Source organism: Cupressus sempervirens, chromosome 9 (assembly GCF_028749045.1).
Source record: "Cupressus sempervirens isolate cs-2001-9-10 chromosome 9, ASM2874904v1, whole genome shotgun sequence".
NCBI classification, from domain to species: domain Eukaryota; kingdom Viridiplantae; phylum Streptophyta; class Pinopsida; order Cupressales; family Cupressaceae; genus Cupressus; species Cupressus sempervirens.
The window spans coordinates 180,415,269-180,438,526 of NC_143126.1; positions in this window are offsets into that span (position 1 = coordinate 180,415,269).

Consider the following 23,258-nt stretch of genomic DNA (forward strand, 5'->3'; position numbering starts at 1 on the left):
CTAAATTGATAGGTTTAACCTAAGTCCACTTTGGCAAGGATACTAGATTTGATAACATGTTCCATTATGGAACCGCATGAGCTATTAAAATTAAAAATATAATAATCAATTAAAAATTTAAAACTATAATTCATAGCTTTGAAGAAATTATTATTGAATTCATTATTTAATTATTATTATTCATACTTAAATACAAACATATGTACATAAAAATAAGGTGACACAAATAAATTATAAGCTATAATTTTATGATGCCACTATACCAATACGTACACATGAACATGTTTAAAATAAACAATGATAATAACATAATAAAATCAAACTTTACAACTTCTTATTTTGTTCATCACTTTTCCTTCTTTTTAAAAACTCAAATTGTTTTTGCATTTGAAAAGTCTCTTTGTAACCGATGGCAGCCAAAAATTCAAACACAATCCTTTTTATTCAGTCTCTCGAATGAGTTTCAAGATATCTTTTACCTTTCATCCTTCTTAGCTATTTAGACTGGTTGTGAAAACTGAGAGTCGAGCGACTATATTACAAATCCAATTGAAACCATCATATCCATTTATTCCCATGCAACCTTCACATATAGACACACACTTGCAATTTACCAAGCAACGAGTAGAGCTCATTTTTTTTGGCCTAAAAGAATCCATAGAGATAGTCACATAAGAAACTCCTAAGTCTACTTCCCTATTTTTCTTTTATGTAATCTTTCTATTTGCCAAGTCTTTCGTGGATTAAAAAGAGCATAAAGACCAAGTTCTATAGGCATCAACCATGAATGAAATCTTCCTTTTTAATACACTAGTCAATTATTCTATAAATGATAAATCCCTTCTTCTGATATCAATACATTATTGACCAAACTCAAGGGAATGATAAACATATTATGAACTATGGTCTCTATCATTTATATATGTCATTGATGTTATTAAATCAAGATTGTGTATCAATCATGCATATCTCAGTTTAAGATTTATTGCATTCAAAAATGAAAATGATATCATGACACTGAGGAATTTATCAGGTAATGATACCATTATCAGTGAAGAGGTGTAAATCAATACTATGAATATAAACTTGCGAGCACCTGAGAATCACTAGCATGATAGCCTGAAAATGGTAAGGAGGTGTAGAGAGTCTGCACAAATAAGAATAGAATTAGATCAAGTAAATAAAACACTAAAACTATAATAGCTCATGCACATCCCAGTTATACAAGATGTTGTCAAGTCGAGTGGTGGAGATTGGGTTTGTAGACCCAACTTGAAATCCTTGGACAAGGTAGAGATTAGGAAAATATGTTGAACATGTGATCTTTGTTGATTGTCCAAATGCTTTAGTTATTTTGGAGAATAACTATTGGGACTTCAACCCACCTAATTACTGTAATGGATAGGCATATGAACATCCCAAGATAGATCCTAAGGTAGGGAGGGTCATTCTATTAATTTAGAATATGTGGGGATAAGTAATGGTCCATGGTTGGGAGGTTAAGCCTAAGTCAATGCTTCTCCTCTCACCAATGCTGAGACTTGGACAACAAGTTAAAGAAATTCTTTCATTTATACTATATGCTTCTTTCACTTTTAACCCTTAAATGAATAGATGGTTATTTTCACTTCAAGATAGAGAAAAAGATTTACATTATTTTAATAATCTTTTCAATTGACATAATTAGCTGTTACTTTATTTTTAGTCAAATATTTAGAAGTAGTTAAAATGTTAACACTACCTAAATATCTCTTTTGTTTCTTGTAAATATGTAAGATTTATTTAAAAGAGTTTCTTTCAGTTATAATTAAATCAATGTCATGTGAAATGAATTTAGTTACTTTTGAAATTAGTTTAATTTGAGATTGTATAATTTGGTTAAGAAAATTCATGTGTTACATATGGTATCAGAGTGTTGGGTTCGACACTGAACCTAGGGTACCCTACCTTCTTTAAACTTGATAGAAATCTGAATTGACTACAAGATGCTAGTACATAAAACTCCCCATGAGAAAACTTGGCATTGTATTTTTCCCTATCTCATTATAAATATGACTAAATATGACTACCCTTGTTGTTCTAAACCTTGAGACAATGAAACCCCGAATGAAGCAATTTAGTGGATGAAGAAGGAAAGAATCAAATGGACTCCTGCCAAGAAGGTAACCTATAGAAACAAGCTGATACAAGGCTAGAATGCTCAACAGGGCAGCCCCCTTTTATAGTTTCATAGGTCCTGGATGGTATGAGATATGTACTAGTCTAAACCAAAATGTAATGCTGCAAAGCAAGATTTAAAGCTATGTGAATGTAGACTTCCTCAATAGGGGAAATTTTGTAAATAAGATTGCTTAGTTGAGCAATGAGAATAAAATTAAGTTATTTGAAAATATATGATGTAAGACTTTTTCTCTTTTAGATTTCTTCTCTCTGCATAAATAACACAAGTACAAATTAACAGGTGGGAATCCTAAGCATAAAAATGAATAATATTGGGAACACAAAAAACCAAGATATAATATGCGAGAAGCCTCAATCTCCCAATGAACTACTACTCCAAATCTTGCAAGAAACATAATTAAAGTTAGAAACCATGGAAATAAGGATGAGTGAAATGGAAGCCTAGATAGGACCCAACCATGAGGAAGTGAAAACCACATTCACTTTTAGAGAAAAGATAGAACTCTCTGAATGTAGCAAAAATCTCTCCCCTAAGCAATCAAAAATGAAAAAGAAGAAAGAAATATTGGCTGATTTATCAGCAAACATAAAGAAGATAAAACCACCTAAATTTTTTTGTTCTAATTTTAGAGAAGAAGTAGAATCATGGTTAACCAAGATGGAGCAATATTTGAGATTAGAAATTTCTTTGAGACCTCAAAGGAAATTTGGGGGATATATCATTTCACTAGAGAAGCTACAACCTATTGGGGAAACACTAAGGTTGAGCAAAACATTAGAACCACTAAAATCACCTAGGAGAAATTTGTGAACATATTTCAGAGACGTTGGTGACCTCAAAAATTTTATGATTAGAAGCTCTTAGATTTTCAAAACTTAAAACAAGTAGACATGTCAACACATAAGTACTGGGAGAATTTCACATGATTTCTTAAATATGTGCCACCTTATTAGCAAGACACCAATTGGAAGGTGATAAAATTTATCATTAGGTTGAATGATAGGATAAGAGGATTTGTTGATGTTCTTTCTCTCTGAACCATGGAAGAGGCCTTAGAAAAAGTTGTTCAATAGGAATACAAGATTAGAAAGGACGATTTCATCCAAGACAATAAAAGGAAAACCACCTAGAATTTGGAAGGTGCTAACTTTGGAGCATAGAAAAAGAAATTTAAGAATTATAAAAATAATAAACCTAAATTTAAGAGTGGTGGAGCACGGGATGTCAAAAGTAATTTTTATGCGAATAAAAATGACAGGAATAATGAGAAGAAGGGACCACCAGAAGGATGTTTTAATTGTAGAGGGAATCATTATATGAGGCAGTGCCACAATAAACCCAACATCAACTAGCCACAACATCCACCTTTTCCATAGCAACAATAGGCCTTTCAATAGAGGATTCATGCAGCCCTATATAACAGTCAATAAAAGTAGTAGATAGGCCCCATTGAAACTCTGGGTAAGATTTATGGGAACCCTATGTCCATATTAATTGATACTAGAGCATCTAAATGTTTTATGTCACCTAGACTATTAAGTAGGATCTTGAAAAGATCTAGTTTTATGGAAAAAGAATGGATAGTCAAGTATGCAAACTAGTTAGGGCTAAGGTGGAGCAATGCCTATTTGAAGCTCAGGTTGAATTTTCAAATTTCTTTATGGAATTGAACTTATATGTAGCACCTCTGTAGTTTTATGACATTATCATAGGAATTAATTGGCTTAATGAACATAAGGCCAAATTAGACCATCTTGCCAAAATTGTACATTGTATGGATGATCAAGGTAGACTAACAAGCATTTCAAAAATTAAACATGAACTTAGGATGTATGGAAGGAAAGGTTGTGAAATTTGCATAGTTAGGATTAAAGATACAAGGAAATCTAAAACAACCACAGATGGGGATGATTACATTTATGAATATGGAGAAATTAGGAAAAATTTAAAAGAATCCTTCAAAGAAAAATACCCTTATTTGAAGAATTATCAAGATGTGTTTCTTGAGAAACTCCCTAGAATACCCCCTTCTCAGGCATTTGATTTTACCATAGACTTGATATTAGGAGAAGAACCCATATTCAGAACCCCATATAGAATGAAAACCATAGAGTTAATGGAGTTACATATTCAACTATAGAATATGTTGGATAAGAAGATGATTTGACCTAGTGTCTCACCATGAGGAGCCCCAGTGTTGTTTTCAAGGAAGAAAGATGGAGCCACAAGATTATGTATAGATTATAGGATGCTTAATAAAGTTAGAATAAAAAAATTGGTACCCATTTTCAAGAATAGATGATCTTTTTGACCAAATGAAAGGTGTGACAACATTTTCAAAAATTGATCTAAGATCAGGATACCATCAACTTCAAATCAAAGATGAGGATATACATAAAACTGCATTCAGAACTAGGTATGGACATTATGAGTTTACAATATTGCCTTTTGGGTTAACCAATGCCCCAACAAATTTCATGAATTTAATGAACAATATATATCGGATTGTCTAGACAAGTTTGTAGTAGTTTTTATAGATGACATTTTAATATACTCTAAGAATGAAGAAGAACATTAGAAGCATTTAGAAATAGTTCTACAAAGACTAAGTGAACATAAGCCATATGGGAAACTATCTAAGTGTTCTTTTTACCAAAAGGAAATTTAGTATCTAGGGAACATTATATCAGCTCAAGGTATAGCAGTAGATCCATCTAAGATAAAAGTGATTAAGGAATGGCCCATACCTAGAAATGTATCTAAAGTTAGGAGCTTTATGGGGTTAGTGGATTTCTATAGAAATTTTGTCCAGAATTTCTTATGGATAGCCTATTCTATCACTTCAATTTAGAGAAAGGGAAATAAATTCATTTAGACAGAGAAGTGTTAGTTAGCCTTTGAGTTTCTAAAAGAAAAATTGACGACTGCACCTATTTTGAGGGTACCTGATCCACAAAAATAGTTCGTAGTTATAATAGATGCATCTAGAGAAGGATTAGGGGGTGTGTTAATGCAAGATGAAAAATTCATTGCTTAGGAGTCTAGAAAGCTAAAAAGTTATGAACAAAATTATGCACCTCATGATCTTGAATTAGCAGGAATTGTGCATGCCTTGCAAATGTGGAGACATTATTTAATTGAGAAACCATTTGAGCTTAGATCTGATCATCATAGTTTGAAGAATATCTTCACCCACCAAAAGCTTAATGCTAGACAAAAAAGGTGGTTGCAAATTTTGGCAGATTATGAGTTCGACATAAGCTACATTAAAGGTAAGGAAAACAAGGTAGTTGATGCCCTAGTCTGGAGAAGACACATTTCAACAATGACTATGGTAAACTTCAAGTTGAGGGACAAAATTTTATAACATCTAGAGCATGATGAGTTTTATACAAAAATTAGCTTGGTTCTTATTAGAGACCCACAAAATCCTAATTATTTAGAGTTTACCTTAGAAGGGGACGGATTATAAGATATCACCACAAAATTTGTGCCTAAGGACCCTGAACTCCTAAGACTAATTTTAGGTGAATATCACTTAGCTCTCTACTCAAGACATCTAGGAGAAATGTAAATGTTATCTGATATAAAACCTTTGTATTTTTAGAAGGGGATGAAAAGGGAAATAATTGAGTTTGTAGCAGGATGCTTAGAATGTTAGAGAGCAAAGGCAAAATGTCAGCACCCAGTAGGTCTGTTGCACCCAAATGAAGTACTCGAGTGCAAGTGGTAGGTAATATCCATGGATTTTGTAAAAGGGTTACCTATGACCAAGAATCAACACAACACTATATTGGTCGTGGTTGATAGATTGACTAAGGTTCCTCATTTCATACTAGGGAATTTATCTGATGGAGCACCTAAAATTGCTCAGAAGTTCATAAAAAGAGATTTTCAAGTTACACAAAATTCTAGAGAAGATTATTTTAAATAGGGATGCTAGGATAACTTCTAGATTTTGGAAAATGTTTTTTATAACTTTGGGCACCAAATTGAATATTAGTTTAGCCTATCATCCTAAGACAGATGGTTAGACATAATGAGTAAATCAAGTATTAGAGGATCTCCTAAGTGTTTATTGTATGGAACAACAATACCAATAGAAAACATACTTACCCCAAGTAGAATTTTCATATAATAACTCTTATTAGTCCACCTTTAGAATGGATCCTTTTGAGGCTTTGTATGGTCATAAGTGAAAAACTCCAGTAAGTTGAAATTGATTGGAAGATAGAATCATTGTCAGGCCTAAAATGTTTTAGGAGATGGAAGAACATGTACTCTAGATTTGACAGAGGTTAAAGGAAGCAAATGATAGCTAGAAGAGTTATGCTAATTCTAAAAGAACACCTAGAGAATTCTTAGTAGGGGACAAGGTGTTATTAAGGGTTAAACCTCAGAAAAGTACTATCAAGTTTGGCCAAAATGCTAAGTTAGCCCTGAGAAATGTAGGACCCTTTCAAGTTTTGGAGGTTGTTAACCCAGTGGCTTACAGGATTGCTTTACCACCAGCCCATGCTAGGATGCATGACATCTTGCATGTGCCTTATATTAAAAGGTATATTGCCCACCATGAACATATGATTGATTGGAGATTACTGTAGGTGCAAGAGCTAGGAGTGGTAGAGGTAAGACCACTTAGAATATTTGAGGTATGCAAGCTATGATTAAAAAATCAAGAAGTAACATAGTACAAGGTCTATTAAGACCAGTATACTAAAGATAATGCCACTAGGAGGATTATCATGATATTTTTTCAAAGATATCCCTATCGTTTCTCTAAGATTGAAAACTAAATATTTCTTTTCTTTTTAAATAATTGACTAAGTACTAATTAAATTTTCTATTATTTTCATCGAGGACGATGAAAAATATAAGGGGGTGGGTATGTTACATCCCAAAATTTTTCCCTGATTTTAAATTGGACTTAGCCATTGACTTGACGAACCAATATCATCTGAAGTATAGTCATTGTATCAATTTATTTCTTCCTGATGATGTGAAATGAGTTAGTTAATTATATCCACTATATCTTTCTTGATCATGTAAAGTGAGTTAATTAATTATAGTCATTGTATCAATTTAATTTTCCTAATCATGTGAAAGTTAGTTAATTATAGCCATTGTATTAATTTATTTCTTCCTAATCATATGAAATGAGTTAGTTATTCTAACGTTGATGAAATCTCTAATAGTCACTAGATGATTTTTGAATTAACAATCAATAAATCAATAATATTCTTTTGAATGATTATAGGAAGAAGACTAAAGAGAGGGGAAGCATTGCTAAAAGGGATCATTAGAAGGGGTTGTTCAAATAGTCGAATCATTTGAATCGATAGGTTTGACCTAAGTCCACTCTAGCAAGGATACTAGATTTGATAACATGTTGCATTATGGAATCACATGAGCTATTAAAAGAATAATATAATAATGACTTAAAATTTTAAAACTATAATTCATACCTTTGAAGAAATTATTAATGAATTCCTTATTTAATTATTATTTTTCATACTTAAATACGAACATATGTACATAAAATAAAGGTGACACCAATAAATTATAAGCTATAATTTAATGATGCCACTTTACCAATACGTACACATGAATGTATTTAAAATAAATAATAATAATAAAATAGTAAAATTATGCTTTCCAACTTTTTATCGTTTTCCTCATTTTTCCTTGATCTTTTTAAAAATTTGAATAGTTTTTACATTCAAAAGGTCTCTTTGTAACCAATGGAAGCTGAAGATCCAAACACAATCTTTTTTATAGAGTCTCTCAATCGAGTTTTAGGATATCTTTTATCTTTCATCCTTCTTAGTAATTCAAACTAGTTGTGAATTCTGAGAGTAGAAAGACTATATAAAAAATCCAATTGAAATCATAATATCTGTCTATTCCCATAGAACCTTCACACACACACACACACACACAAACATACACACCTACAGTTTGCCAAGCAATGAGTAGAGCTCACTTCTTCCAACCAAAAAGAATCCACACAGGTAGTCACATAAGAAACTCTTGAGTCTACTTCCATGTTTTTCTTTTATGTAATCCTTCTATTTTCCAAGTCTATCATGGATTTAAAAGAGCATAAAGACCAAGTTTTATAGCCATCAACCATGAATGTAATCTTCCTTGTTAATCCACCAGTCAGGTATTCTATGAATAATAAATCCCTTGTTCTAATATCAAAACATTATTGACCAAACTCATCAGAATGATGAACATATTATCAACTATGGTATCTATCATTTACATATGTCATTGATGTTATTAAATCAAGATTGTGTATCAATCATGCATATCTTAGCTTAGGATTTATTGTATTTAGAAATGAAAGTGATATAATGACACCGAGGAATTCACTAGTGATGATGCTATTATTGGTGAAGAGGTGTAAATTAATGTTGTGAATATAAACTTGCGAGAACTTGGGAATCATCAGCATGGTAGCCTAAAAATGGTGAGAAGGTATAGAGAGTATGCACAAATAAGAATTGAATCAGATCAAGTAAATTAAATACTAAAACTATAATTTCTCATGCACATCCCATTTATTCAAGATGTTTTCAAGTCAATTGGTTGAGATCAGGTTTGTAGACCCAACTTGAAAACCTTGGCTAGGGTAGAGATTAGGCAGATATGTCAAACATGTGATCCTTGTTGATTGTCCAGATGCTTCAGTTATTTTGGAGAATAACTATTGGGACTTCAACCCACCTGATTACTCTAATGGCTATGCTTATGGACATCCCAAGCCCTATCTTGATGTAGGAAGGGCTATTCTATTAATTTCAAATATGTGGGGATAAGTAATGGTCCACGGTTGGGAGGTTAAGCCTATGTCAATGCTTCTCCTCTCACCAATGTTGAGGCTTGGACAATAAGTTAAAGAAATTATTTCATTTATACTATATGTTTCTTTCACTTTTAACCCCTGAATGAATAAATGATTATTGTAACTTCAAGATAAGGAAAAACATTTACTTAATGTTAATAAGCTTTTCAATTGATATAATTAGCCATTAGTTTATTTTTAGTTGATTATTTAGAAGTAGTTAAAATGTTAGCAATACTTAAATATCTCTTTTGTTTGTCATAAATATGTAAGATTGATTTAAAAGAGTTTCTTTCAATTATAATTAAATCAATGTCATGTGAAATGAATTTAGTTACTTGTGAAATTAGTTTAATTTGAGATTGTATAATTTGGTTAAGAAAATTCATATGTTGCATGCTCAATCCTAGGTATGGGAAACCTATACCTGATTGTCACCCTATTTATAGCACTTGAGTTTGTGCATAGTCTTTACTTTCCTCTCTCCTTAGATGCTCATAAAATATGGACTACTCATGGGCTTATACTTTTCTTGATCAAGAGTTGATCCAAAAGTTCTTACACTTGTGTTGCTACTTGCAAGTTTTTGTTAGGAGTGAGCCTATATGTTGCTTTGTTTGGCAAAGATGCACTAGGAAAAAAGTTAATTTGATGGCTTATCACCCTTCTAGGAGGTAAAGTGATAGGAATTCCATCACTTACAATATATTTATGCTTTTCAAGAAATTCTTCTATCTCTATAGGCAATGGCTCTTTAACTATCTTGTCTTCTCCTTTGGACTTTAGTACAACTACATAGCTTTGACTCTCATCATATTTGATATCCTTAACAAACTCTTTTCTAGCACATAGAAACACACTAGACACCTTGGAATATGGTTCTTATCCTTCCAACAAAGATTAGATTTTATAAGTTATGCCTCCCTTCTTGAATGATATTGAATATTTCCTTCGCATCATATACTGCTTCTCTATCAAACTACCAGGGCCTACCTAATATTAGATGGAAAGAGTTTGTTGGTGTAAATTAATATTTACTAATTAAACTTTACTTAAGTTTACTTAGGTCAATTCATTATTTTATTATTTCTTAGGTGAGACACTTAGGACTTTGCATACTATTATGAGTTGCCATGTTGACAACATTGGAGTAAGCAACTCTAATTCAGCACATGGTGTCTACAACACTGGAGTTTTCATAATTAACTAAGTTATCATGTAGATAACATAATTATTATCATTCCTAATTTAGCACATTATGTCTACAACATAATTTTGCATGCTACAACTTTTTAGGCTTATCCTCTCATCATCATACTTACTCCTATGCTTAATGAAGGATAATCCACTTCTAATGGACATGTGTTTGGTTGTATGACTTATCAATATGCTAATTTCTAGGCATTTTAGAAGCATTCAAAAGGCCTTTATATATAGGCACTCCTAGTGTACTTTCACATTGAATTGAATACATATTGATATTCTGATCATACTCTTTTGTTCTACTATTGTGCATGTGCTTGAGTTCCTTGATCCTGGGAGAATTTTTCCCTAAGGAAAAATCTTACATGGTATCAAAGCTTAGAGAATTTCTCTTCACATAGGCATTCAAGACTATCTTGTTGCTTCAACACCTCAACCCAGATCTAGAGTATCCCTATCATTAGGAGCATATAGAACTAGAACGAACCTTTTTATTGTGTTTGGAATGTTGATTCAATGAAAATTGACTATAAATTCACCTATGCCAAGGCAAAGTCAATTTTTAGGCAATTTTTTTTTTCAAACAAGAACCCAAAGGCCCGATTTGCAAGTATGGTATGATCATGTTCAAATCTTCTTAAATAATTTTTGGATCTATTCATTTTATTTTCTATACAATTTTGAATTTTTTCTTTTTACCTTGTTGTGGTTGCAAAGAATTTTTCTTTGTATAGGCAATAGGCAGTGACACCCCAACCCTGCAAGGATTATTCCATCAAAAAAATATTCCATTTTTGGTGGCCACATTTTCTTCCACTTTTACTAGTAGATAGAACCTGACCACAACCCAACAATAGCAACCTCACAGTGGCTTGAGTTACTTGTTCATCGTAATGCTTTTTCTTTAAATAACTCATAAGCCGCATTTGTAATGCATGTGGAATAATATCCATATCCCCTATTGGATATAATACCTTTCTCAGCCATGATGCAACATATCTTCTACACTAGTTCCCATCCTCTACTACTCCAATGTTTGTCTCTCCATTCTTGACACATTTATACTTTCACAACAATCACAGAGATTCTAGCATTGCAAACATTGCTCACGATAACCACTGTCACCCACCTCATGGACTGATGCATAGGCCAGCATAGCGTCAACTCCCTCCACATGGCATGATGTCATACCACAAATTAGCTATCTCTACTATTGTGTGGCACTTGTGTCCAAGCCTCATCAACACACAAACATTGACACTTGGCAACACATCCTCAAACCACCTTAGTTGTATGATCAACCCTATTAGCCAAACACGTAGGATAGACTACCACCTCATCATCCTTTCCATGTCACTTCTAACATGTAGGAGTACACATCAAAATGCCACATGTCATTTCATATGGTGGCCATATAGTCCATACCTATTGCACAATTAGCAATCTGTACTACCACATCAGCATAGGGGACTTTTTTAGTTGAGGTCAGCCAGATACTATCCTAAATTTGATAGTTGTCTGACCATCATTTCTTGGTGTTTTGAAACTACCATGATGGCTATGTGACTATCAAATTTAACATCATAGTTCTCTACCCAAACCCCTCTTTAGATGTAGTTTTGATTTGACAGTCTAACTTTGGGAGGCCATAACTTAGTCATTTGGACTCCAAATCAGGTGCACTTTTTTTGATTTTGGGTAGAATTTCTTGAACTTTTAGTAGTGTTATTATTTTCTAGTTTTGATGATTGGATTTGTCAAAAATTTCATTTTTTGGAGACTATGTCTATCCAATCCTACATTTTGCCACTTCAAACACTCCATACAAGCTCATCTAGACACATTTTCAGGCTCAATTTCCTTTGAAAGTGCACAATTTTTCATATAATTTCTAGATCTAAATCTAATTATAGGGTTGTGTGGACAAAAAATATCACTTTCACATTTAGGGCTTTTTCTACAATGTATTTCTTTGGTTACTTTTACAAATTGTTGTATATTTGAGCTACAGTGCTTAGTTACATATTTGAGCCTCAAAAGGTAGTTGTAAATAGAAAAATTAGACGTCTAGTTTGCACATTTTGACAAGTGGTCTATTGTACACACACTACATATAAATTGCCAAAATAATCTTTTGTGGGGGAGGGAGGGGTTCTTTGATTGAGTGAATGTGGGTGTCTGTATTGTATTTTTGTGTTATTCTTTTGTGTTCTTTTCATTTTCACCTAAAGGTCCACTTCTAACTTCACACAATTATTCTACATGGAAAGATATTGTATGGAGTAGATTAACAGAGAAAGGTCTAAATTTTTATGTTGATGGTACAATCCCCAAACCCACTGATGTTACAACGCTCTTTGATTGTAAAATTAAAGACCAACAAGCTTTAGGAATTATCAAGAGTTGTGTACATAGAGATCTCTTCTTCCACTTTTCCAATTTCAAGGAAGCCAAACCTACTTAGGAAAAACTTGAAGCATTGTATGGATAGGTGGATGAGGAAAAAAGATTCTAGATTGTGGATGATCTACTTCTATTAGGTCTAAATAATTTTGATACAATTCAAGACTATATCAAAAAAGCCAAAGAGTTTAGAGCACTACTTAAAGATTGTGGTAATCCCATGAAGGATGATAGGTTGATTCATCACATCCTAAAGAGGCTACCTTAAGAGTATGCTTCCTTTGTTTTGAGTTATAACACTCACAAGTTGACCATGGGAAGTGCTTTCTAAAAGCCTACATTTGATGCATTTGCAAAAATGTTGACTTTTGAGCAAACCAAGTTGATAGATATGGGAGTTCTCACATCATCAAAGATGAAAGAATTGGTGGCTAGTGATGAGAACCAATCAATTCAGAGTGGAAAAACTTCCAACAACAAAAAGAAAAAGTAGTGGAAGTAGAAATCACAATCTAGGACACAAAAATCTTCCTCCTCACAGTAAGGTAATAAATCGTCCAACAAGAAGGGAAAAAATGATAAGAAGGAAAAACTATTTTTTCTATATTGCAAGAAAGTGAATCATGATGAGCATCATTGCAAGACTAAGAGAATCGATGAGTTGGAAAACCTACTCAAGAAGAACAAAATCAATGTGCCCAATGCTTCCAAGGATTCAACTCCCACCACTTGAAAGGGAAAAGGACAAGCACTTATGGTTGATTCATGTTATTCATCAAAATTGGTTATTGACTCAGGTGCCTCATATTATATGGGTTCTTGAAAGGGAGATTTTTCTTCATTGTAGTAGTCATAGGTACAAAAATAGAAATTTAAGGGAAAGGACTTGTGGAGATAGAAAATGGGGAATTCAAAGATGTTCTCTATGTTGCAGACCTTAGCTCTAATCTCCTCTCAATTTTATAAATCACTACCTTGGAGATGGCAACAAAGTTGAGTTCCTTCCTAATTTTGTAATGATGCAAAATCTAATCGATGATCATTGGCTGCAGTGGGTAAAGTCAATCATCACAAAAGGCTTTATTATTTTTCCCACTTTGTGCATAATTCTCCCTCACATGCCTTGTTTATTCAATCTCATTTAAAAACCAAATTATGCCATGAGTGGTGTGGACATCTTTCCTTCCACTATCTTCATCAATTTTTCTCAAAAAATATGCTCAAAGGTCTACCTACAATCAACTTTTCTAAGGGTGAATGTTCAACATGTTTTGTGGATATGCATCTAGTGGAGAAGTATGATAAAGGGAAATCTTCAAGAGAACTAGTTGTTCTTCAGTTGGTTCACATGGTTCTATTCGGTCCTTTTGTAGTGACATAAATAAGCTAGGGTTGCTACATACTCACTTTCATTGATGACTTTTCATGTTACACATGGGTCTATTTTCTTGATCATAAGAATGAAGTGGTTGATAAGCTTCAAGCCTTCAAGATTAATGTTGAATAGCAATGAAGGAAAGCCATTAAGGTTCTTGGAATGGAAAATGAAAGAAGATATTTGAATGGAAGACTTAAAGAATTTTGCAAACTTGAGGGTATTGATCTTCAAAATCCACCAGCATTTAGTCTACACAAGACAAATGTTGCACTACCGAGGATACAAACTCTTAAGTCTACAACAACTTGCATGATACAAGCCAAGTTTCTTGTTCTAACACTTGAATTCGAAGTAATAAGTAGTTCCAACCATAATTCCCTAATACTTAATAGGTCTAATACTTAATAAGTAGTTCTAATACTTAATAGGTCTACTCATAATGCCCTAGATGGTAAGAATCCATTTGAGGCATGGTGTGGTAGAAAACTAGTTGTGAAACACTTCAGAGTCTTTGGTTGTCCAATGTGGGAAAACATATCTTCCAAGGAATGCAAGGCACCACCACTAAGGCCTTGTACTTTCATCAGATATGAAGAGAGTGTTAAAGCATATAGACTTATGGATCTTGAGTCTCATGAGATTTTTGTCAAGAGGAATGTACACTTTGAGGAAATTTCACCCAACTTATCCTCTAATCCTCTCCACACTTCATACATTGTGGAAATTGATAGTGACACCAGCGATAGTGATTCAACAAATTTAGATATGTGGGATCCTATTGATAAATGTAGAGAGAGGTCACATCATCAACACATTCCACATGCATATATTTCCATAGTGATAGCTCAAGCGTAGTAGGGTACACCTTGTCTTCCAACTCTGGTAATAGGGGATGACTACATAGCAGATATTTGAGGTTTGTTTGTGGAGTCATACATAGCAGATTTTGGAGACATCATTGATGATATACATCTTCTCTTTGATGATGATGATCCTTCTTCAATTGTTGTGAGGGTTCACTTTGACCCTCTTGTGCATTCTTTGCATGATTAGTCTTAATAGGTTGATATGATTGTGGATCTTTATGTACAACAGTTGCATGAGGTCTCATTATCATCTAAGGAGATATTTGGTTCTTTGGAATAGGTTCTACATCCATCCTTACTAGATCTACACTCATTCTTTTCAGTAGTCTTGGAAGGGGTGACCATCAACATCAACATAGGGATAGTTGAGTAGGTTTCAAAGACATCATTCATCATTGGGATTCTTTCCACACATAGGGGAAGCATCTCACTTGTACATTTTCCATTGTTTCTTCCAAAAGGGAGGAACATTATTTAGCACTCATGGACCAACTTCTACCTTGGAGCAGCTATCATTGATTAGAACTTTACTTTTTTTTGGGGGGGGACTATCTTGTCTCTCTCTTTCTTCTCTCTTATGGGGGGCCTTTTTCCTCTTATGGGATTTTGTTCTTCTCATACTTCTTTTTTGTATATACTTGATGTATGTTGTAATGAGGGGGTCTTGATTACTCCATTCATCCATGCATCTTGTCTTTTCATCTCTCTTTTTGGGGCAAGGTTTTTCCCATTAGGTTTTCCCTCTTTCTCTACTTTATGAGAGATTGCATTTCATTTTGCATACTTTTATGAATTGTCATGTTGACAACACTAGAGGAAGCAACTCTAATTCAGCACATGGTGTCTACAACATTGGAGTTTGCATAACTAATTGAGTTGTCATGTAGACAACACTATTATTAGCACTCCTAATTTAACACATGGTGTGTACAACATAAATTTTCATGCTACACCTTTTTAGGCTTATCCTCTCATCATCACACTTACTCTTGTGCTTAATGGAGGATAATCCACTTCTAATAGACATATGCCTAGTTGTATGACTTATTAGTATGTTGATTTCTAGAAATTCTAGAAGCATTCCAAAATTCTTTATATAAAGGCACTCCTAGTGTATTTTTACATTGAATTGAATACATATCAATATTTTGATCATACTATTTTGGTCTACTCTTTTGCTTGTGCTTGAGTTCCTTGATCTTGGGTGAATTTTTCCCTAAGAAAAATTCTTAAAAAATCCATAGGGAAGATGTCACACAACAACCTATCCTTGTACCCTACTATGGATAAATCCTCCCAAATATTCTTATTCACTCAAATTCTTTGACTTTTGTTGAGCCAAGTCACCTTGTATGAATTCACTTGGGATATCTTGGTTAGTTTAAGCTTGTTAACTACGTCTTCTAATATTATGTTGTCGGTAGATCTAGAGCCTACTACTACCTTGCAAACCTTCCCAAGAATCTTGCATTTGATCCTAAAAAAAGCTCTTGTATGTTTAGGTTCATCTTGAGCTAGTTTCTTGATCACTACCCTTCTCAACATGAGGTTTCTATCTTTATCTGATCCTATGTGATTCACTTTAGTTTTCTTGCCACTAGAGTTATCCTCTTCAGTATATGCCACTCTTTTGTCATGGTTTGAAGAAGAAGGATTTTTAGGGTGTATGCAAGAAATTTGGGCCTCAATCTTCACATACACTTCAACATGATCCTTATCTGCAGAATCATCCCAAAATGAACATTGTATTGTTCATCTGAAACAATTTGGAAAGCTGATCTATTTCCTCCTAACTAGATTGATTATGCTTTTTCTCTCAGACCAAGAAGCTAGCAACCAAACATCTAGTATGAAGGATTTATTTAAGCTAAATGATATGAAAATTTAAAGCTAGATGAATGCAATAAATCTAGATATAAAAGAAGCATTTTAATCTAAATGTATGCATTTAACACTAAAATGAGATTATTATGCTACAAACTAAAAAGCTATGAATATAAGAGAAATGACAATTTTAGCATAAGTTTGATACTATCAATTATCAACCTCTATAATGAGGAATTGAAGGCTTCTTAAATAGAATCCTAGAAATCGATCAATAGTCTAGATCAAGTAAAACAACTGGTTTAGATTGGAAATGAGATTCAATTAGAGTGGAAACTTCCTTGTGTAGATGGAGTCAACTGATTCACTTCTGAGTGTGAGAAGGAGTTAATTGAGTTAATGGCATTCCCAATTCTAGTTCACTTAGAATTTCTAGTTCTAAATTGAAGAGAGAGTTTGGAGAGTATATTTACTTTAATAAAATATAATATGACCTCATAAATTCATAATCTTAATTAGTTGAATAATTAAATTAAATAAATAAAAATGAGGATATATTTATTAAATGAAATACATTTAATTCCCTTATACATTAGCTAAAAGGTAATTTTAATTTAATTAAAGTATGAAGACATATAATTAAGTTAAACTTAATCAATAGGTTTACTGGAGCTAATTTGAGTCAATACTTAGGAATTAAATAAAGAGTGTAATTAATACAAATTAGGGATTTTTTGCATTTGAACACTTAGATCAAGTAGTGATTATTAGAAATCAGAATTGCCTAGTAAAATAAGACTTAGAATTGATAAAATAGACCAAAAGTGGTTCAGCATGGGAATGTGCCCATTTTGGGGTATTACATTTGCCCCTCTTCGAATGAACATGTGAGCAACACGTTTGATTGAAATAAATTAGAAGTATGAAGCATAGATCAAGAAATAAGATTGATTATGAGATTAATGACATAGAGACTAATTGATAGGCTTTTTAAAGATTAACTCCAAAATGAAGCTTGACCTTAGGCAATCCAGATAGAACACCTAGATATTGATATGTGATGAGATTGGTTCCAAAATTGATAAGACAAAACCAATTGATAAGCTTTTAAAGGTTATATCTAGACCTAAGCTTAACCTTAGGGGATCTAGATAGAACACCTAGATATCAAAGTTAATAGAACAAAAATTATCAAACTTCATAGAATTGTTCCTAGAATGAGACTCAATTCTTAGATGTTGGGGTTAGACTGTCTCGATACCTATCCATTAGAAGATGATAATATTAATGAAAATTCATAGAATTATCCTCAAAATGAGGCTTAATCCTTAGGAGTCAAGGTTAGACTATCTTGATACTAATCCATTGGATAGTGATAGAAAGAAAGATATTAGAATTGTCCCCAAAATGAGGCTTAGTTCTTAGCAAAAGTTAGGATTATCTCCAAAACAAAGCTTGATCATTAGCAAGAATTTGGAATTATCTTGAAAATGAAGCTTAATTCCATAGAGTCTAGATAGAACACTTGAATACTAGTCCATAAAAAGAGATAACAAGACCTATCATGAGTCATAGGATCATCCCTAGAAAGAGGCTTGATCCTTAGGAGTTAGGATTAGATTGTCTCGATACCTGTCCATCAAACTTTGACAAGAATTGTTATAAGATTGAACAACTGATCAAAAGATGAGATAGATGACATATGATGCTAGATAGAGGGGAACAAGATACCCTAAGAGATGAGATTCCCCTAATGATGAGGACATAAGATTCTGATTGAGTTGAATCCATTTCTAAAATATTCAATGATGTAATCATCCTACCCCCTTAGGAGTGAAATTACAAGATAACACATCAAAACAATGATGTAGAGTAATATACTGAAAGATATTGAAGGAATTTGAGGTTCAAAATAAAATAGAAGAGATCAGAAGGAGCTAAAGAAAATTTAAAGTCAATTTGAAGTGATTTCAAGGTCTAAAAGACCAAGTTTGACCAAATTTGAATAGATTTTGAACAGCATTGATTTTCTCTAGAAATTTTGGAAAATTTGAAGAAAACATGATTTGAAAAGATTCCAAGATTCACAAAGTGTCAAAAAATTGGACTGCACAAGTGTTCAATCATGTCAGTCCTAAAATTTTAAAATGCAAAATTGAGTTGTTTAAGTGGGTCAAATTTTGAATTCGATCTAGAAAATGAGTTCAGAGCAACCAAATTAGCTAGGGGGTGATTTTTATGTAAATTGAAGCACTTTGGAAAATTAGGTCAAAACATATATAAGGGCCCAAACAGTCATTTTCAATTCATTTTTGTTTTTTTTTTATTGTGAAGAAGAGAACTCTAAGGATAAAGATGGTGGTCCATGTGCATTCACATCGATACGAGCATTCTAGATGACATAGTCAGCTGGCAGACTATGGACCTCTGGTAATTCATGAATTGAGTTTCGAGTCATTTTAGTATGTGTTTAGGTTATTTTCCAAATTTTCATGTCAATTTTTGTGCAAGGATATCATTCCTCATGTGACACCAATCTACCTTCACACAAAGAAGTACCAAGTCTGTACATCTTCGCCAAGTTTTGTGGGTTTCCTTGTGCAAAAAATGCCAATCTCTCATGTGAGAAATGCTGGAAATAATTGAAATGATCATGAATGAAGAATAATGGAATTGGTAAAGAATGTTTTCAATCATTATATTTTCATTGATTTCAAACTTGCTACTTGCAAGAATGAGAATTGCTTAAGTGATCCAAATACTATCAATTGGTTGATTGTCAAGGAGGTGGCAATCAATAAGATGTAACTAGAGTACCTAGAGAAAGGTTGAAGTTATGATGTTGTAATGAAGTATAAGGATTAGCTAAGCCATTGATGAAATAGTGTATTGATGACATACTCTAAGAGGTTGGACACACTAAGACACATCAAAGATGTAAGGCTTAACTAAGTCATTTGTAAAGCCTAACTAAGTTCATTGGAGAGAGCTAAGGAAGCTAGTTAGAGCCAAACGGATTCTCAATTGAAGCTAAGCAAGTTCAACTTTAGTGTGTGCCAAGTGATCTTCAAGTTCTGAGTAGCCTTCAAGTGCCGAGTGAAGATCAAGTGCCGAGTGACTTTGCGTGTCGAGCATGATACAGGAGCTTAGTGATATTCAAGTGCCAGGCATCAGTAAACCAATGATGCCATGTTGCTACATTATTTGTTAAGTCAAAGTTTCACCAAATCAGTAGTGATAAGTTTGTTACATCAAATTTTGTGAATTATTAGGATGATAATGATGATGAGTAGATGTCATAGAATCTTAGGTAAACCATGCAAACCAATTCAAGGCGAATGATAATGGATTTATCATGAAGTTTCTAGAAGAAGCAATTTGGAGGGAAAACAATACCATTTTCTCAAGATGAAATCAATATTTGAGTGAGAAATGAAGAACATAAATTCTTTATAAGGAGTTACAGGTTAGAAATCAAGTGCACATGTATGAGAGGGAGTTGGTCATAAGTATGGTTGTGCAAAGAATCTAAGGGGTGTAAGTATAGAGAACCAAGACTCTAAGTTGATCAAGTGATCATGGAGTGCATTGGCATAATGAGTGGAAGAACTTAATGAGATAGATCTTGAAGGGTGAACAAGCTGACAACACTACAAGGGAGGAAAGACAAGCAAAGAAAAAAAATTGAAGAGTGATCTGAAATCTACAAGGTTAGAGTTGCAATTTGAATCAGGTCAAAACCCTTCTAATACTCTCTTACCATTGTATTAGATATTGAAATCCTACATTGCTAGGTTAGCTTAACAACTAGGTTGATAAGCCTTAGGAAAAGGATAATGAGATCCCCAAGAGAAGGATAAAGAGATCCTTAGGAGGAGGATAAGAGATCCTTAGATAGGGATGAAAGATTCCTTTGAGAAGGTGACTATAAATCCCATGGACTTGGGTGAGCCTAATAGCTCTATGTAAATCCTTTAACAGGGTGACATTCCAAGTTGAATGTTCTTAAGTCCTCTAATAGGGCACACTCCTAATAGGTTGTAGAAATCCTTTAACAGGGTCACATTTAACAATGTGCTCTAGCCTTTAACAGGGTAGGCCTTTAATAGGGTAGATAATTAGAAGTTGTTGAAATCAATTGCGTAGTTATTTTGTGGGTATCATCCCCACCCTAGTTTTACCTTCTTATTCCTAGAGGGTTTCTAGGTCATCAAAATCCTTAGTGTTATGGTTTGATGTATGTTATCTTTCATGGTTGTTTAATGTTTAATTACATGCATGATAATTTCAGTTATGTCCCATTAAGGATTAGAATAAAAAGTTGTATTGGACATTATTGGACCTTGAATAAGTGATTCACCCCCCCTCTCAGTTATTCTAAAGAAATCTAACAATTGGTATCAAAGCCCATTGTTGATTTGTTTCAAGGCACAAGTAGTAGGAAGATCAAGATGTCCAAAAGAGAAGTTCCCAAGCTAAACAAAGACAACTTTGTTGCATGGCAAAGTCTGATGAAGCTACACCTTAGATCAATAGGTGACTATGCACAGACCTCAATCATAGTTGATCATGTAGACCCTAGAGGACTCTCACTATAGATGACATGAGCAAGAAGGAGCATAATCAAGCAATGTTAGATATTGCTTCAGCACTAAGCTATGCTGAGTACAGTGATGTCAAAGGATGTGATACTACACATCAGATGTGAGAAACATTGTCAAGAATCTATGTAAGAAGGAGAGAATGCTGCTCAATATGGTGCAAGGATGAAGGAAGTAGTAAGTGCCATAAGAAGCCTAGGAGGACAATTAGCAAAAGAAACAGTATGTAGCAAATACTTGAGAACTTTTCTTTGTATCTATGCTACAAGAGTATTAGCCATTCAGGAGCTAAGGTGTGTACTAGGCAACACATTGCCATTTGAAGGAATAATTGGAAGACTCACTACTTTTGAGCTATCCAACTTTGAAAACTACATGCTATAAAACTTTGAATCTACATTCAAAGCCAGGATGACAATAAAAGACAATGAGGAGGTGCAAACAAAGAAAAAGAGTGGAAAAGGAAAGTATGTATCTGGTGATAGCAACACTGATGAAGATGATGTAGACCAATTGGTGGCATTAATAGCAAGAAGATTTCACAGAGGAAGAGGAAAATTCAAAGATAAGCTACCAATCATTTTTTTCAATTGTAATGAAGTTGGTCACATTGCAGCCAGATGCACAGAAAAGAAAAATTACAAGGATGGAGGCAACTTCAAGAACAAGAAAGATGACAAGGACTACAGAGGTAAAGGCAAAAGATGCTACATTGTTGAAGAAGACTCTGATGAGAATGATGATGAAGTAGCCTATGTGGCTATGAAAGATGAATCAGATGAAGATGAATCAACTACCCTAGTAACCTACATGAAAAAGAATGACAAATGGATCATAGACAACATATGTTCTCATTACATGACTGGAGATAAAAGTAAGTTCATTTCCTTTACTCAATATGAAGGAAATAGTGTTAGATTTGGTAACAATGCACCATGTCAAATCAAAGGGAAAGGTACTATCAAGCTTACTGAAAGGATATCATGTGATAATGCATACTATGTTGAAGGACTAAATTATAACCTGTTAAGTGTCTCACAATTAGGCAACATAGGATACAAGGTTGGATTTGGAAATGGAATTGCCAAGATCTATGATTCTCAAGGAAGTCTAATAGGAAAAGGTGATCAGACTAGGAGCAATTTGTTCTACCTAGACATGGAAGATGTTTCTTCCCTCATTATTCAAACTCATGATGTATGGTTATGGCACAAGAGGATATGTCTTGTAAATTTTGAGAATTTGATAAGCATCAGTAAAATGGAGAAAGTCACAGGTCTACCAAAGTTGAAAAAATTGGATAACACCATGTGCAAAAACTGCCAACTAGGGAAGATGACCAAGTCAACTTTCAAAAGCAAGACTTATACTTCTAATGAAGTATTAGAGCTAGTTCATATTGACTTGTGTGGTCCTATTGAAGTACAAAGCTACAAAGGTGACAGATACATAATTCTATTTGTAGATGACTATTCAAGGATGATGATAGTCATGTTCCTAAAACTAAAATTAGATGCATTTCAAATGTTCAAATGGTACTTGACCAGAGTTGAGAAAGAGATTGGGAAGAGTCTAAAATGTCTCAGATCTAATAGAGGAGATAAATTCACATCAAGAGAATTTGAAGAATTCTGCAATGAAAGAGGAATCAAAAGGCAGACATCAGTACCTAAGACTCCACCTCAGAATGGTATAGTAGAGATAAGGAATATATCAATTATTGACTATGCTAGGACCTTGATGATGGAGAAAAATGTTGCACTCATGTACTGGAGAGAAGCTATAAGTACTACAGTCTACACACTCAACAGAGTTCAAGTCAAGAAAGGTACTAATGCAACACCTTTTGAATTATGGTATAGGCATTCTCCTAATGTAAAACATTTCAAAATATTTGGATGCAAATGCTATATATATAAAGAGTCTAGAAATGGAAATTTTGATGCAAAGA